Source organism: Dromiciops gliroides, chromosome 4 (genome assembly GCF_019393635.1).
Source record: "Dromiciops gliroides isolate mDroGli1 chromosome 4, mDroGli1.pri, whole genome shotgun sequence".
NCBI classification, from domain to species: Eukaryota; Metazoa; Chordata; class Mammalia; order Microbiotheria; family Microbiotheriidae; genus Dromiciops; species Dromiciops gliroides.
Window position 1 is genome coordinate 375,796,194 of NC_057864.1, and position 19,693 is coordinate 375,815,886.

The following is a 19,693-nucleotide window of genomic DNA, read 5'->3' on the forward strand; positions in this document are numbered from 1 at the left end:
GCCAAAGACTAAACTTGTTTTTCTTTTCATTTTAAATCAAAGACAGACTGTCTACACTATAGTGTTGACATGATGATGTCAGTATAACTGTTTTATCTACATCTGTAGTGATTCTAAACTTGTCTGTACAACCATGGCCATTTTTTCACCAGGAGTCTTAAGTGTTTTTTTCTTTCCCCTAGAGACTTAATGTGAGCTCAATAAGGAAGTTCAAAATTTGGTTTTACCTTCCATCTCTTCTGTATCAATTCCAAAGTCCATTTGTTCTAATTTCTAGAAAAAAATAAACTGCAAACCATCTTCCCCAGTTCCTCTCTGTGTTAGTCTGTGGACATTTGATTTGGTTATTATCTCTCTGTTTGTTGTCAAACAGGTCACTATGAGCTGGTTTGCAAATGTATTTTGTGTATATTTTGTTCAAATTGAAAATTATGAAAGGAAACTATTTTAAAAGAAATTGTATTTCTGTTGCTTGTGTTGTAGAATAAAGATGCAAATGCATTAAAAAACAAGGAGTCTGGCATGCTTTGGGGACTAATAATTTGTTTGCTAAAATGGTCAATTCAAACAACTTATCTTGAGAAAAGAATGCCATTTTTTTCTGAATGGTGGTGAAATCGTAAACATAAAATCCAACAAACTAACTAAACCTCTGGGAAGCCAAGGAAAAGTCATCAGTTCTTGGAACCACTGTTTGATCATGGCAACATACAGACCTTAGCAAAACATGGCTGTTTCTGTTTCTTATTTCTGAAGAGTGGGTTGTAAATGGCACCCATTAAGTGTAAAGTAATGAATAAATCCTTATCATTGCTCTCCTGAACCCTCAAAGGTACTGGAAAGGTCTTGAAGTTTTGAAGACATGTTTTTCAGCTTGAATCTATTTTCATTGTTTCTAGGTTAAGAATCTTAATGCTTGTATTGTCTACCTCACGGAACTGTGGTGAGAAAATAACTTGATATACTAAAAGCACTGTATAAATGTAAGTTATTATTTCCCTAGCATGGCATTTCACTCTCTTCTCTGGTGCTAAGCATTTCCTTTAGTTCATACTATAGGAAAGATTTAGATTTGACTGGGGAACTGTAATGTTAGGTAACTTGTTTACAGTCTCTGAGCCATCTTATCCTGGAGGCAGGGCTTGAATTCAGGGCTTCATGATTGACTCCAAAGCTAGTTCTCTGTCTGCTATGCCAGGCCATCAGGAGTCATAGTAAATGAGATTTCCTCACCAGAAGTTCCTCACACCAAAGAAATGACAGGCACATACCCCACTTCCTTCCCCACCCCTAAAGCAGGAAAGACTATATAGCAAGAGATGGGTTTTTTATGTTTGAAAAGCACAGTATTAAAATAAAATTAAGTGTAGACCAACATTTTGCACTATATATCAAATAGGTTCCAAATGGGGATATCACTGAAACAGAGGATAATATTGTAAACGTATTAGAGGAGCAAAGAAGAAATTACCTTTTAGCTCTATGGATAAGGCAAGAGCTCATGAGTGAGCAAGACATAGATAGGAGCACAGGAGGTAAAATGGACAATTCTGATTATGTAAAATTTAAAAAGATGTTTCCCAAATAAATCCAATGAAACTAAAATTAGAAGTGAAATAGGTAAGTATGTGTGTGTGTGTATGTGTGTTGGGGCTGGGGTGGGGGTGGGAGAATCCTTTCAGCAAATTTCTCTGATAATGGTCTATTTTTAAGATATATAGGGAACTGATACTAATTTATAAGATTAAACTCTCCAGTAGAAAAATGGCAAAGGTATTTAAACAAGCAATTTTCAGAGGAAAAAAAATCCATGCTATCAACACCTATATGAAAAAATATTCTAAGTTACTAATCATTAAGGAAATGCGAAATAAAAGAACTCTGAAGTTCTACCTTAACAATTATCTGATTGGTAAAACCAACAAATAAAATGAAAATGACAAATGTTGGAGGGACTGTGGGGAAACTGGTACATTAATGTACTGCTAATGGGACTGTAAACTCATCTAGGTCGAGGCTTCTTAAACCGTGGGTCACGACCCCATATGTGGTTGTGTAACTGAATGTGGGGGTCGTGAAAAATTTGGCAACAGTAAAAGATGATTATGTATACCTATTTTATATCCTTATATAACCAGAATCACATAAAATTTCTCAGGTGTGTAAACCAAGGCAAACATTCTTATAAATGGAATTTAGGTCTCTTTCCCCAAAGGGGAAGACTGGAGAATGTAAAAAGGCCAGTTCTTGAGATTTAAATCCCCTTCTTTCTAAAAGGGAAGGGAAACCAGAAAAGGATTGCCTGTAAAAACTAAAATAAAGGTTTTATTAATCAGGGAAGAAAATCTAGTATGATCATGGGTGCTATTCAGCCAATGAAGCCAGACCTTATACAGTTGTTCTGGTTACCTGGATAATTAGGGGGCTCAAGCAAATCAAGATACCTATTTTCATAGGTGAAAAGAACCCATGAGTTGAAAAAGTATAAGAAGCCCTGGTCTAGTCTTTCTGGAAAGCAAATTAGAATTATGCCCCCAAAGCTACTAAACTGTGCATTTACTTTGATCCAGCAATATTGCAACTAGCTGCCAATAAAAACAGAGGGGCTGAAAAAGTCGAGGGGAAAAGTGCCAGAAAAATCAAGATGGAACAAGAAACAAGGCAAAATATACTGAGATATCCTCAAACATATAATAATGACACTTGCAAAGAAGTTAAGCAAGAACTATCACTAGTAGGAAAATTATAAGACCAAATAGAAAAAAAAACAGGAGAAAACAAAAGTGATATAAGAACTGAAGCTAGATTTCTTTTAGTATCCTTTTATTTTTAGTTTATGAAATAAAAGCAGCACTTCCATGATATAGTATAATTTTCCATTTTTTTTTCTTTTTTGTGAGGCAATTGGGGTTAAGTGACTTGCTCGGGGTCACACAGCCAGTAAGTGTTAAGTGTCTGAGGCCAGATTTGAACTCAGGTCCTCCTGACTCCAGGGCCAGTGCTCTATCCACTGCACCATCTAGCTGCCCCCATATAGTACAATTTTTAAAAGATGATTGCATATGAATTGAAAATCTATTATGTAAACTTGCTATTCCTTTTAAATACATAATAAAGATATAAATTTCTTTTTTTCTTCCTTTTCTCCCCCCATGATAACCATTAAACACAATGTATGTATGTATATATTTGTGTGTGTGTCTGTGTATATATGTTTGTGTGTGTGTGTGTGTGTAAAATCATTCTATACATACTTCTATTTATCAGTTCTTTCTCTGGATGCAGATAGCATCTTCCTTCATATAATTTGTGTATTTATAATAGTCAAAATGACTTATTCACTCAAAGGTGTTCTTAAAAAAATATTGCTAGCAATGTTATTTGATGAAGAACTGTGACTTAATTAATCGCAGCAATACAATGATCCAAGACAATGCTAAAGGACTAATAATGAAGCATACTATTTACCTCCAAAGAAAGAATGGATATTGATTGAACACAGACTGAAGCATAGTATTTTTCACTTTCTTTAATTTTTTTCTTTTATTCAAGTTTTCTTATACAAGATGACTAATGTGGTGATGTTTTATATAGTTGCACATGTAAACCTATATCTGGTTGCTTGCTGCCTCATGAAGGGAGGAGGGAAGGAGGGATAGAGTTTGGAACTCATGACTTTGAATAAAAATGTTTATTATTAAAAACAATATGCTATTACTGTGTACAATGTTCTCTTTGTTCTTCTTATTTCACTTTTTGTTATTTCATGCAAGTCCATCCATGTTTTTCTAAGATCACCAAGCTCATTTCTTAAAACACAGTAGGATTCCATCACAATCATATACCACAACTTGTTCAGCCATTCCCCAATTAATGAGCATATCCACAATTTACAATTCTTTGCCACCACAAAGAGACCTGCTATAAATATTTTGGAACATATAGATTCTTTTCCTTTTTCCTTGATCATCTTTGGAAATAGATCTAGTAGTGCTAAAAAATTTTTTTTAATCATTCAGTCAATAAACATATATTAAGTACCTAGTATGTGTCAGTCACTGTGCTAAGATCTGGGGATACCAAAAAGACAAACAAAAAATATATAGCCATTATTCTTAAGAAGTTCACAGTCGGGGCAGCTAGGTGGCACAGTGGATAGAGCACCGGCCTTGGAGTCAGGAGTACCTGAGTTCAAATCTGGCCTCAGACACTTAACACTTACTAGCTGTGTGACCCTGGGCAAGTCACCTAACCCCAATTGCCTCACTAAAAAAAAAAAAATTAAAAAAAAAAAAAGAAGTTCACAGTCGGGAAAATTGGAACACTAATGCATTGTTGGTGGAGCTGTGAACTGATCCAACCATTCTGGAGAGCAATTTGGAATTATGCCCAAAGGGTGATAAAGCTGTGCATACCCTTTGACCCAGCAATACCACTTTTGAGTCTTTTTCCCAAAGAGATCATGGAAAGGGGAGAGGGACCCATATGTACAAAAATATTTATAGCTGCTCTTTATGTGGTGGCAAGGAATTGGAAGTTGAGGGGATGCCCATCAATTGGGGAATGGCTGGACAAGTTGTGGTATATGAATACAACGGAATACTATTGTGCTGTTAAGAAATGATGAGCAGGAGGAGTTCAGAGAAACCTGGAGGGTCTTGCATGGGCTGATGATGAGTGAGATGAGCAGAACCAGAAGAACATTGTATACAGTATCATCAACATTGAGTGTTGATCTACTGTGATGGACTATATTCTTCTCACAAATGCAATGGTACAGAAGAGTTCCAGGGAACTCATGATAGAAGAGGATCTCCAAATCCAAGAAAAAAAAAAAGAACTGTGGAGTATAGATGCTGAATGAACCATATTATTTCTTTTGGTTTTGGTGCTGTTGGTTTTTTCTATTTTGAGGTTTTTCATCATTGCTCTGATTTTTTCTCTTATAACATGACTAATGCAGAAATAGGATTAATGTTATTATGTATATATATATATACATATATATACACACATACATACATACATACAACCTATATCAGATTACCTGCTGCCTAGGGGAAGGGGGAGGGAGGGGAGGGAGGGAGGGAGAAAAATCTGAAATTGTAAAGCTATCTTTACATGTAACGGGAAAAAATAAAATACTTTATTAATTTAAAAAAACAAGTTCACAGTCTAATTGGGAAGAGAACATGCAAACAACTACATACAATATACATATATTGTAAAGTATATATATATATACGATATACAAGATAAATTGGAGATAATGGATAGAAGTAAAGCACTAACATGAAGGGGGAATCAGGAAAGGGTTCTCATAGAAGATGGAATTTATATGGGACTTGAAGGAAGTCAGGGAGGACATGGAAAAAATAAAGAAATCAAGTAATTATAGACAACTTTATCCTACAATCCTTTTTTTATCCTGAAGAATTACCTTGTGTAGTTTCTTTTTATAAATTTCGTAAATTCATATTTTAGAGGGAAAATATTGTTAACATTTAAGTTAATCACAGCATGAAACTATGTTTAATGTGGATACTAAGTGCTGCAAATCTGCCTTAACTCCCCTATTGTATTTTCCAAAACACACCTTTTGGTAGTCAGTTATCTGGATAAAGATATCAGTATTTTACTTTGTCACTTTAGAGATTACTGTGTACAACCAAATTTTTCTTATAATTCCTTGGCCGCAGTTCTTTACAGATAATAGGCACTAAAAAGAATGAAACAAATAAAACCTTGATGGATTGAATTGACATTAGAAAGAAGAGAAAAGTCATTTTTACAGGTGAGAATCAGAGAAAAGTTAAAAGATCTACTGTTTCTGATCAACAGTAATGCCTTTCTAGAAATAAAGTCCAACAGACAGGAAAGCCCACCTCTCTGGAAACTCTTGGTCAATCACATTCAGAGTTCCTGCGATTTGAGTTGATTGTTGCATTGGTGGTGAGATGGAAATGGTATTTATTTTGTTGGGGAACCTATCCTATTAAGCCATTGCATTGAGTTAACCAGCTAGGTGCCCAGTGGATAGAGCACTGGATTTGCTCAATCAGGAACACTCATGTTCATGACTTCAAATCTGCTTTTAGACACTTGCTAGCTGTGTAAACCTGTTTGCCTCAGTGCTTCATCTGTAAAATTAGCTTGAGAAGGAAATAGCAAACCACTGCAATATCTTTGCCCCCCAAAAAAAACCCAAAATGGGCTGATGAAGAATCAGACATAACTGAAAAATAACAATACACACATTAGTAAGATAGGAAAACCCAAAACTATAATCCCTTTTTCCTGATCACCTCCACAATATAAAACAACATATGAAGAATTTTAATATTTCAGTCGATCAGCAAAAAAGAAGCAATGGAAAGCTGATTTCATTTTCAAACCTAACCCAAGTTAGAATTAATGATAGAAGTTGATTTTTAAAAAAGCTTCTTGAACATGTTTGGCCTAAAGGGAGAGGCACAAGTGATATGTCAGTGAGTATCAACTATTTTTTTTTTTGGTGGGGCAATGAGGGTTAAGTGACTTGCCCAGGGTCACACGGCTAGTAAGTGTCAAGTGTCTGAGGTCGGATTTGAACTCAGGAACTCCTGAATCCAGGGCCGGTGCTTTATCCACTGCACCACCTAGCCGCCCCCTGAATATCAACTATTAATACTTACCAAAAATTGTTTTTCACTAAAACATAAGCTCCTTGGGGGTAAAGGTTTTTTCATTTTTTTGGTTTATATCTCCAGGACCAAGGGCAATACCTCTACAATAAGATGCTTAATAAGTGTTTGTCAAATTGAATTGCATTCTCTGCCACACACTGATTTGTCCCCAGGATCAAATCTCATTTTTTTAATCTCCTGTATCTGGTGGCATATGATATTTTTCACAATATAATGCCAAAAACTTGTGGCTTGACTTTTTTCTTTTTTTAAAATAAAAGTATTTTATTATTTTCCAGTTACATGTAGAGATAGTTTTCAACATTTGTTTATATAAGATTTCCAATTTCAAAATTTTCTCCCTCCCCCCTCCCCTAGACAGCAGGTAATCTGATATAGTTTATATATATATATATATATATATATGTAATGGCATTAAACATATTTCTGCATTAGTCATGTTATAAGAATCAGAGGAAAAAGGAAAAACTTCAGTAAAGAAAAACAACAGCACCAAAGTCAAAAGAAATAGTATGTTCCAATCAGCATCCATATTCCACACTTCCTTTTTTTTCTGGATTTGGAGAGCCTTTTCCATCATGAGTCCCTTGGAACTTTCTTATGGTTTAACTTAAAAATCTTTGTCTCCAACCCCAGTGTTATGATAAGAGCTCATAAATGGATCTTGTTTCTTGCACAGTCTGGTAGTGAGACCCATTGTATGCTATGGGTCAGTTACTCATTTTTTGATTCAGAGGGAAAATATAAAGAAATTGTGTATATAATTCTTCAGAGAGGAAAACAATCAGTGAGTAAATATTTATTCAGCTTCTAATATGTGCCAGGCACTGTGCTAGACACTCAGAATATAAACACACGTGTGCATGCACATACACACACAAATAATAGTCCCTGCTGTGAAGGAGCTTATGCATAAATAAGATATAGACAAAGGATGTACAATAATTGGGGAAACAGCATACTGCTACTGGGGAGGGGGAGAGGTATCAAGGAAGGCCTCTGGTAGCAAGTGGCACTTGGGATGAGCTTTGAAGGAATTCTGTGAGGACTTGGCAGACAGGAAGTACTCCAGTCATGTGCAAAGACAGAGAGATGGCAGATGGAAGAATAGCAAGGACAGTTTGTGATGCCTTATCTGTTTTGGCCTGTGGTCAGAACTTTTATCATAAGATACTTTCAAACTTTGATGAATATTTAATCACTCTCATTGGAAAGACATTTCTACTTCAGCCCTAAGAATAAGCTTAAAAATAAAATAAAATAAACCATGGAAAACAAAATAGTGGTGTAATGCGATTCTGTGGCTTTTGTAAATTGACCAAAAATTCCTGTTATTGCAAGTCTTTGGGAGACCACTTTAACCAATCCTTTTATCATCTATATGTTTGTTTTTATTTATAGTTTCCTTCATATGACATCATCAAGCTATTAATACTCTGGAGGTAATACTGTTTTTTTGTACAACTCAGATTGAATTAGTGGTACAGACTAAGCCCTCAGTTCATCACTCCCTACTTCACCAGTGATGGACTCTTAGGGAACACAGTCAACAGGAGTAGAATTCAATGCACAAGAACTAACAAAAGTACCTAATATTCAAAAAGGACCTCTAACCTCCTCCCTCACATGAGTTTCAGCAAAGGCTACCACCATAAACCAGATTAGAATACCTAAGGGCTGATGTGAAATGTACAGTGTCATTGCTGTTGTTCAGTCACTCTGTATTCCACTATCTCTTAAAGTCCGTCCAAGCTCATGTTCATCGATTCTGTGATACTATCTATCCATTTCACTGTCTCCATCTCATCTCATCCTCTTCAACTCCCTTTTCCTTTTACCTTCAACTTTTCCTAACATCAGGGGCTTTTCCAGTGAGTTCCATCTTCTCATTATGTGGCCAGATGAAGCTTCAGCTTTCAGCGTTTGTCCTTCCAATGAGTGGTCTAAATTAATTTCTTTATGTATTGCCTGACTACTGACCTACAAGCTTACACGAAATTTACCATGCTATTCAGTATTGTTTTCATTTGCTTTCTCACCCGCGTCAGGAGGAGGCGGTTGTAGCTCAGTTGAAAGGAGTGCCAAAGGTTTTGGCATCGAGTCCCAGCCCTGCTGCTTGCCACCCATCTGACTTTGCATATGTCACCTAATTTCCCTGGTTCTTGGATTAAATGACCTCTGAGGTCTTTTCCAACTCTAAATCTGTAATTCTATGAATATGGATTATTTGTACTGGGCGATCACAAGCATGGTGCAAGGAAGACACGTGAACAAAGCCCAGATCTTAATTGATTTCAACAAAGCCTCTTGTCCTTGTTACTGGTAGAATTGGGATGAATTTTGGTTTCCCACTATGGGTGGTATAGGAAATGGAGTGCTAGACTTAGGGTCAGGGAGACCTGGGTTCAGATTCCACTTTCAGTACCTACTAGTTATAGGAGCATTGGTAAGGCACTTAAGCTGTTCAGTAACTATTTCCTTGTCAATAAAATGAGGATAATATCAGTAGTGCATGCATCATAGGATTGTTAGAATTAAATTAAATCATGCCTGCAAAGTGATTTGAAAATATTAATGAATCATATAAATATCAGTTATTATTATTATTATTCACCCCCAGAACTCACATAGCAGGTAGTAACTGGATGGTGCAGTGGATAGAGCACTAGACCAGGAGTCTGGAAGACTTCTGTCTGAATCTTTATCAGCTTTGTGAGCCTGAGGGTAATTCACTTAACCTCTCTTGGTCTCAGTTTCCTCTACATCTTTAAAATGGGAGGATTAAATGAAATAAGACATGTAAAACACTTTGCAAACATGAAAGCACTATATACATGTTTGCTATTATTATTATTGGGCAGCTAGGTGGCAAAGTGGATAGAGTACTGGACCTGGAATCAGGAAGGCTCTTCTACCTGAGTTCAAATATGCCTTGAAACATTTACTAGCTTTGTGACCCTGGGCAAGTCACTTAAACATGTTTGCCTTCGTTTCCTACTCTGTCAAATGAGCTAGAGAAGAAAATGGCAAACCATTCCAGTATCTTTGCCAAGGAAACCCTAAAGGAGATCATGAAGAGTCAAAAAGGAGTGGACAACATTATTATTCCATCTCTAATGCACGTGTGTATTACTGAGTCTGATTTATCTCTATGTATGCATTATCCCTCCCTGATAAATCTGTTAAGTTCTAGGAGGGCAGGAGTCATGTCTCTTTTAAATATTACATCTTCTTCAATGGCCAGCACAGAGTAAGAATTTAATAAAGGTTTCTTGAATTGACTGGGTTTCATATCCAGCCTCTAACACATATTAGCTCGTGTGACTCTGGGCAAGTTACTTAACCTCTCCATTTGCTAAGCAACTCTGTAAGATTATAAATAGCCAAGTTGGTGTTGACCTACATTGGTAGATTTTCCTCTCCCTAGAATTCTCTGTGCCAATGAAATCCTACATGTAACCCCTATTCACTCCTTGAATTGATAAGAACTCTAAAGAAAATTAGTTTAATTAAGAATATGACTACAAACACCATATGGCCAGTTGTAAACATAAACAGTATTGAAACTAACTTACTAAATATAAAGCAAAAGACACAGACAATCAGATTGTTAGAACTATAAAAATCTCCTTAGGCCTTACATGAAATTAATTAGCATTTTCTGATTTGGTGATTGTTTACGGAAGTAGAACTGTTTCAGAATTCTAGAACTGATGGATTATCTCATTTAGAGTGAAAGAGGCAGTAGGCTTAAAGTAGGCTTCTTCTAAAATGAGCTACATTGCCTTGAAACACTATACTAATCAATCCCGTTTATACCGAATTAAGAAGATAACAACTGTACATTGGAGTTAATTCTAACAAAAATGAATGGTTAAACTATATGAATTAATTTCCTCTAATGACAAAAAATTCTCCATTTTCCTACTCAGAGGATCATTTCCATAGATACAGTGGGTTGGGAGGTAAGAGTGAAAAATATAGCATAAGCATTTACTCTCAAATCTGCAGTTCTATGTACTACCCTCCTGCTGCATGCAATAATAAAAAATAATAACTAGCATTTATATAACACTTTAAGGTTTGCAAAACACTTTACATATATTATCTCGTTTAATCCTTGCAGGAACCCTGTGAGGTAGTTGCTATTATCTCCATCGTTCAGATGAAGAAAATGAGGTTGAGAGAGGGTATGACTTGTCAAGGATTGCACAAGTAGTAAATTTCTAAGGCATGTTTTGAAACATTTCTTGACTCAAAGTCTAACATATAATCTACTGAAATGCCTAGGTATCCATGTACAAATTAGACAACACTTCTATTTATTTATGCATACTTGAGTCTACTATTTTTGCTCCCCACCTCTGATTTTTAAAGCTACTCTGTGAACTGTAGGTATAACCATTTTATAGATGATGCTGTGAAAGTCTCACAATTAAGACTTGGGAACACTACAAATTTAGTTTCTAATCTCAATTGGGCTCTCACTGCTATACTGTAATTCTTTTATTCTTCCCTAATTGGCTATCATGCTCCCCATACCTTTTATACCTTCACTTCTGTCCTTAGATGCCCAATTCTACCACACTCTCTATCTCAGCAGGTCTCCCCTCCAAAACCATCAGTGGTGACTTCTCTCATCTGTCCCCACATCTCCATGCCACTCCCCACATACAGCAGTATCCATTTTTGGCTCCACAGAACAAGATGCCCCTCTCAGGATATGTCTCCTAACCTTATCATTATTCTGCTAACTCAAGCCTTGGAGACCATCACCCTCAGGCTCCTCTCCCCTCTGAGTGGAAGGCTGGAGGGTGGAGTACCAAACTCCTCCCAGTGCCTTCCTTTATAGAAGGCAAAAATTAAACTTCCACTCTCCAGCTGCAGTTCCAGCTGGTTTCCCTCCCCCTGAACATTCCAGCTTTTGTGTGTTGTCTTCCTTCATTATATTGTAAGCTCCTTCAGAACAATAACTGTCTTTCCTTTTCTTTGTTGTATCCCCAACTCATATCATGGTGCCTGGTACATAGTAAATGCTTAATAAATGCTTGTTGACTGACTACTTGAAGTGTCCTGTTCCTTCATTTTCATTTCTTCAAATGTCTCGCTTCCTTCAAAGCTCAGGTCAAGTGACCTCTTACATGAAACTTTTCCCTGATTCCCTCAGGTGTTAATGCTTTTCCCAAAAATTATTTTGAATCTGCTATGAATATTTCTGTCTATGTATATATTAACTCTTCTTACTTAATTGTAAGCCCCTTTATTCTGGAGAGCAATTTGGAACTATGCCCAAAGGGCTATAAAATTGTGCATACTCTTTGACCCAGCAATACCACTACTAGGTCTGTATCCCAAAGAGATTTTTAAAAAGGGAAAATGATTCACATGTACACAAATATTTATAGCAGCTCTTTTTGTGGTGGCAAAGAATTGGAAATTGAGGGGATGTCCATCAATTGGGGAATGGCTGAACAAGTTATGGTATATGAATGTGGTGGGATACTATTGTGCTATAAGAAATGATGAGCAGGCAGATTTCAGAAAAACCCAGAAAGATTTACATGAACTGATGCTGAATGAAGTGAGCAGAACCAGAAGAACATTGTACACAGTAACAGCAACATTGTATAATGATCAACTGTGAAAGACTTAGCTTTTCTCATTAATACAATGATCTAAGGCATTCCAAAAGACTTAAGATGGAAAATGCTTTCCATATCCAGAAAAAGAACCATGGAGTCTGAATATAGATCAAAGTATACTATTTTCACTTTATTTGTTGTTACTTTTCCTTTCTTATGTTTTTCCCTTTTGTTCTGATTCTTCTTTTACAACATGACTAATATGGAAATATGTATGATTGTGTGTGTGTGTATATATATACATATATATACACATATAACATATATCTGATTACTTGTTGTCTTGGGGAGGGGGAGAGAGAAAGGGAAAAATTGGAACTCAAAATGTTACAAAAATTACATGTAATTGGAAAATAAAATATTACCAAAAAAAAAAAAAAGAAATGAAAAAAAATTGTGAGCTCCTTGAGAGCAGAGGTTATTTCACTTATCTGTATCACTAGCACCTAACCTATAACAAAACTCTTGTTGATTTCTGTTATTTTTTTCATACTGAAACCAGCAAAAACCAATAACATGATCCTTTTCACATATATAGGGTGGGCCAAAAGTCATGAAAGTGTTTCAACATTTAATAACTCCTTTATTTATTTTTAAGGGACTGACCACTTTCCATAATAACTGTATCCTAAGATGTACATCTCATTCTGCATCTTGAGTGACAATCACTTCTCCATCTCAAATTGGATTCGATCCTCAGTATGATGAGGTCATGCTTGGTCATTGCATTGATTAGGATTCTCAAGTCTTTCAAAGTTGTTTTCACTTCCAATATTGTTGTTATCCTATAAGTTGTCTTCTTTTTCTCCTCTTTAATTCACTCTGAATCAGTTCATATAAGTCTTTCCACGTTCCTCTTTTGTCATTTCTTATAGAGTAATAATATTCAATTGTGTTCATATACCATTATCTCTCCAGTCATTTTTATATCGTTATTGATAGTTTGGATTTCTTCCTTTTAAGGACACCTGTAAGGACATCCTTTGACCATTTAAATGGATTGATATATTGCCTCCTCTCTTAAACTCCCATGACACTGCTTTTCCTGGTATTGCTCTTATCTGTCTGACTACTTCTCAGTTTTCTTTGATAGGACTGTTATACTTTTCTCATCTTCATCCCACCCTACCCCTGCCAGATATAGATAGCCCCCAAGGCCCTGAAGAGAGGTTTTCTTTCTTCCTCTACAAACCCAGTTATTTCTTCTGCTCTCATGACTTCAAGTAACATCACTATGGAAATATCTCTAAATATTTATTGTTGTTGTTGTTCATCCATTCAGTCATGTCTGACTCTGTGACCTCATGGGCCATAGCATGTGAGGCCTTTCTATCCTCCACTATGTCCCAAAGTCTGTCTAAGCTCATGTTCATTGCTTCCATGACACTATCTATCCATTGCATCCTCTATCTCCTTCTTTTTTTACAGCTTCTTTTAATTTATTTTTTAATTTTAACAAACATTTTTATTTAAAGTTTTGAGTTCCAAATTCTATCCCTCCCTCTCTCCCTTCCCTCTATCCTCCCTGAGGCAGTAAACAATCAGATATAGGTAATATATGTGCAATTATGTAAAACCATATTAGTCATTTTGTATAAGAAAACTTGAATAAAAGAAAAAAATGAAATAAAGTGAAAAATAGCATGCTTCAGTCTGTGTTCAATCAATATCAGTTCTTTCTTTAGAGGTGGATAGTATGCTTCATCATTGGTCCTTTGGGATTGTCTTTGATCATTGTATTGCTAAGATTAATTAAGTCATTCACAGTTCTTCATAAAACAATATTTGTCGATTCCTTTATCTGCCTCTTGGGGGGAAAATACGTGAAGCACCCTTCCAATTCATTGTAACTTTTTTCAGTTTTCTGGTTTCATTTATAGCAGAAATATCTATATTGGTGTGGACCAGTTTCTTCAGTGATAATATTAATTTTTTGGCCATTGGATAAGGATCTCGCGTTCAGAGTACCAACCAATAAAATACCAGATGATCTAAAAACTGTATTTCTTATCACTTTGACTCCTCCTTGTCACTGCAAAAGGGAAAGGAAGCTGCATGGATCTATTAGGAAGTTCAAAATAGAGCTATTTTGTATTATTTTTAATGGGTCGCCTTGGGCAAAGATTTAATCACCTCATGGTTATTTTACACTTGTGCTCGGAAAACAAAGTCTTTCACTGAGACTTTACTTAGTAAAACTGACCAGAACTTAGGCTCTGCTGTCCCAGCTTTCAAGAAGACAGAGTTAACTTTATACTGTAATAAAGTATCAGAGTAGAACTTCTAAGAATGATGGAGTTTCATATTCTTTTTTTGGTCCAGAAATAAGAAAGCATAGGATATGTGAATAGCTAGCAGAAGTCTGTTTTACAACAGGCCAAGTCCAAAGTGATATTTCTTAATTAGGATGGTGGCCATATGGTTATAGAGAAGGGGATGAATATTTCCCTGAGAAATGCCATTTGAATTTTCATAAAGATTTAAACATTTATACAATGAAAGACATTTGCTTTAATTATATTGGACACGTAAATGGAAGAATTGGTTGACTGTCTCCAATTACATAGTAATTGTAATCACTGTGAGATACAGTTTCCTCATATGTGAAATGATAGGTTTGGACAAGATAGGTTCCTTCCAGTTCTAAGTCTTCCAATCCTACTATCTTTTCCCCTAGGCTCATCCAACCCCCAAACTTCCTTATTCAATTCATCCACCTTCCCATCATGCAGGCTGGAAATCCTGGAGTCATCTTTGACTCTTCTTTTTCCCTTCCCCCATGATCAATCACCAATTCATGTTAATTCTGCCACTACCACATCTTTCAGCATCCCCTTGTCTACAGCCATATGGTCACCATTCTCATTAAGAAATATCACTTCTGACAGCCTATTTCAAAAATCAGTGGTAGGAACAGCTAGGTGGCATGGTGGATAGAGCACCTGCCCTGGAGTCAGGAGGACCTGAGTTCTAATCCGGCCTTGGACACTTAACACTTACTAGCTGTGTGACCCTGGGCAAGTCACTTAACCCCAATTTCCTCACAAAAAGGAAGAAAAGGTCAGTGGTAGTATGATGTAGTGGATAGAGTACTGAACTCAGAGTCAGGAACACCTGGTTTCAATTTGCCTCTGATACTAGCAGTATGACAGTGGGCAGATGACTTCGTATGTTAGTTGCCCATCTGTAAAATGGGGATAATCAATAAGTACTTCAGGTTGGTTGGGAATTGGATAGCATAATGTGGCAAAAATAGGGCTCAAGTCCCTGTGCTGCTCCCTACCAGCTATGTGACATTGAGAAATGTCACTTCATCTCACTGGGTCTGTTTCCTCAAGTATAAAATTGGGATAATACTTCTGTCCCCCTGACCCACAAGATTGGCATAAAACTTAAATGCAATAAGATATGTAAAAGCACTTTGCAACCACAAAGTATTATATAAATGTGAACTACTATAATTATTGAGTTGCCCAGAAATTCAGCTGTCCATCTGAATACACTTGGGATGAATAAGTCAACAGGATGAATGATGGGTAGAGGGGATGAAACTAATTTAAGATTCTAATATCATTACTAGATTGTAAATTCCATGAGGTCATGGACTATTTCGAATCCAAACTTTGTACCTATCCTAGTGTCTAGCATAGAGCTTTTCAAATAGCAGGTGTTTAATAAATATTTTTCCAATAAATTCTTTTTGTCATCTCAGCAGCTTTAAGGCACAGCAAAGTAGAGCAGCACCTTTCTCCTTCCTGAATGTTATATTTTCTTTAATAAAACAAATAAATAATTAAATGATTTGTGCAATGTTATTGCACTTGCACACAGGAGATTAAGGACAAATAGTTTATGAATCCAAGCATGAAAACAAGAAGTACAAATTGAAACTGGGCATTCTAGGACACTGAAGCAAACCTTGAAAAGAAGTTTTTCATCATGACTTCTTGATTCTATTAAACTTAGAAAAGATATCCCTGGGAAGGTAGATAAAATGACCACAACTTAGGGCAATTTCATGCAAATTGATAAAACCCTTAAACATCACTCTTTGATTATAAAAGTCTCATACTGTTTGTTGAATTTTGTGCAATAAACATTTGTTCATGTCTCCATCTCTAGGTGACCATCTTCTTTCAATCCCCACTAACTTGGAAGGGAAGGGGGGAATTACTTTTGTAGCCTTAGATATAGTAACTTCAAAAATTATTTGAAACATTTTTTTGGGGGGGGTGGGGAGGTAACTCTCTAATCAATTCATTCGAAAGGTAGTGTAGCTTAACAGATAGAGAGATGGCCTTAGAATCAGGAACACCTGGATCAAAGTCCTGTCTTTAAGACGAATTAGCTGTGTAACCATGGGCAAGTCACAACCTATGAATCCCCCTAGGCAAATCCCCCTAGGCAAATGAGCCACCAATTTGCTTCTGTGAAAGAAGTTTCGACACTGGAATTTCCCTACAAAGATGAGATCAGAGGTGATTTCACAAGTTTAGTCCTCCCCTCTACTCCTCCTAAAAAAGAATGGACCTTGCATATAACTTGTATTACAGTTATCTTAGTGACTCTGCTGTATGTAAGAGGGGAAAGAGCCCTAGATTTAGAGTCAGAAGTTGTTGTTCAGTTGTTTTCAGACCCCATTTGGGATTTTCTTGGCAGACTAGAGTAGTTTACCATTTCCTTCTCCAGTTCATTTTACAGATGAGGAAACTGAGGTAAACAGGGCTAAGTGACTTGCCCAGGGTCACACAGCTAGTAAGTGTCTGAGGCCAGATTTGAATGCAGGATGATGAGTCTTCCTAACTCCAGGCCTGGCACTCTATGCACTATGGCGCCACCTAGCTGCCCCCTTAGAGTCAGAAGACCTTGCTTCAAATCCCAGCTCTGCCCCTAAGTTGCTGTGCAACTTACTCTAAGACCCAGGATTCCCCATCTATGAAATGAGGTGGTTGAATGAGATTGTTTCTGAAGTCCCTTCCAGATCCAGAATCCTATAATACTCTATTTGTGTCTTACCAGTACCCTCTACTAGACTATAAGCTTCACTAGAACATCCAGGAGGAGTTAAATTTTGCATCTTCCATAGTGTTCTACAAACGACAGATACTTAATAAATGTTGAATGAAATCCCCTATATTTTCTCTCTTCTTTAATTGATTTCCTTACAAGAATGAAGGGAACTGGATATCATGTGCTTAAGTATCACTTAAACAGTTAAGAAGTCAAAACCAGGATTTGGTAAAAGTGAAAACTTGGTTAGACTCCTTTTTTTCTCTAGATCTCATGTGGGATGATGGTAACAATACATGTTTACTCTTGGATGGGATGTGGAGGGTGTGAAACAATCTAAATTCATCAGCCCTCCTCCAACTTTGTAAAGAGTATCATCAAGTCCCATGCTTTTGAGAGACAGCACAGTGTAATGGATATCGTTGATGTTTGTCCTTCATTCTCAATGAGGACCCTGACATCAGGGTAATGTCATGACTTACACTGAATTGGATTTAAGTGAGGGAGGGCTGTGCAAGGTCACCAACCTCACTCTCTCCTCCAGAGCCATCTGGGTCCAGTGGAAAGACAGATATTAGGACAACTGGAGATATCAAGGTAGCCTTGAATCCAAGAAGACTCGAGATCAAGTCCCACCTAGGAAAGAGACTAACCTCATCTTCTCAATGTTCCCAGGCAACTCCATGAGACTTTAAATTACAGAGCAGATGTCAGTCTTCACCAATAAAGAGAGTTTCATCAAGAATTCCCTCTATAATAAAATCATGGGCCTGCTAATTTTTTTAATTGAACTTTAAGGTTTAGGTTACTTTGAACCTAAAACAGGAAACTGAATATCAAAAATCTCAATGTGTCATAGGGAACAATGCAGACAATAGAGGCACAGGCCAAGGTGATGTTACAGCTCTGGTAGTGCAGAATTAAATTACCAGGGTCCCAAGAGTGTGTCAAAGAAGAGCCTTCTAAATAATGCACATTTCAATTCAAAATCTTTCATCTGGATATATTTCACCCTGGGCATAGCATTAGTACCTCACCCTTACCTATTTAAAAAACAATACCCAAGGGCATACACAGACAAATCATTTTCCCCAGCAACATCAACCACCTATTGGAAAAACTAATTAGTAATATGCCATGCATGGCATGAACTGGATCCAAGGCAAAGCTTCTTTGTGCCTCTAAGCCAGTTGACACCACCAAACCTTCCATTTAAAGATTTAACATTCACTTATGATGACCAAACTCGTCCACAAAGAAGAGATGGGAGAATTCACCTCCTTCCCAAGTGAGGGGTTATGTATGTGAAACACTGCATATACTATCAGACTTGGTTGATTTTTTTTGCCATTTGGGGGTTAGATTTGGTGAACATTTCCCCCCTCTTTTTTCATCTTCGTTATATGAAATAGCTCTCTGGGTGGGAGGGGGAGAGTGAAGAATACATTGAAAATAAAGTGATATAAAACAAAAGATTTTAAAAGTTTAAAGAAAAAAGATTTAACATTCACATTCTGAACAAACACAAAGCTGTAAATTTCTTTGGAAATATGTCTTTTGGCAATATCTCTTATAGACAGTGAAATTATTTCAATATGGTACAAATGAAAGCTCACTTCACTGTGCCATAGACAGGCTGAAATAGACACAAAAAGCAAACTACAATAATGTCTGACATTTACATGTCAACTTAGGGTTAACAAAATACTTTGTGTTCATTACCTGTAAGGTAAGTGGTGCAAGTAATATTATTCCTGTTGGGGAGAAGAGTCACTGAGATTCAATGAAGATGAGGGACTTGCCTACTAGGGTCAAACCATTAATAACTATCAGACCCAGTACTCAAGCATAGGTCTTGTAATTCCAAGTCCAGTACTTTTTCTTTCAAAAATATTTTGTTGGGGGACGGCTAGGTGGCGCAGTGGATAAAGTAGATTCAGGAGGACCTGAGTTCAAATCTGGCCTCAGACACTTGACACTTACTAGCTGTGTGACCCTGGGCAAGTCACTTAATCCCCATTGCCCCGCAAAAAAAAAAAAAAAGAAAAAAAAATTATGTTAGGGCAGCTAGGTGGCACAGTGGATAGAGGACCAGCCCTGGAGTCAGGAGTATCTGACTTCAAATCTGGCCTCAGACACTTAACACACACTTACTAGCTGTGTGACCCTGGTCAAGTCACTCAACCCCAATTGCCTCACTAAAAATATATATATATATATATATATATATATATATATATATATAGTTTCTTTATAAACATATCAATCATCTATTTAAATATACAAAGAAAAGGAGATTATATATAAAGCTGTGAACTTCTGTAAGTTGGGTTTTTTTAAGTGTACATTAAATTT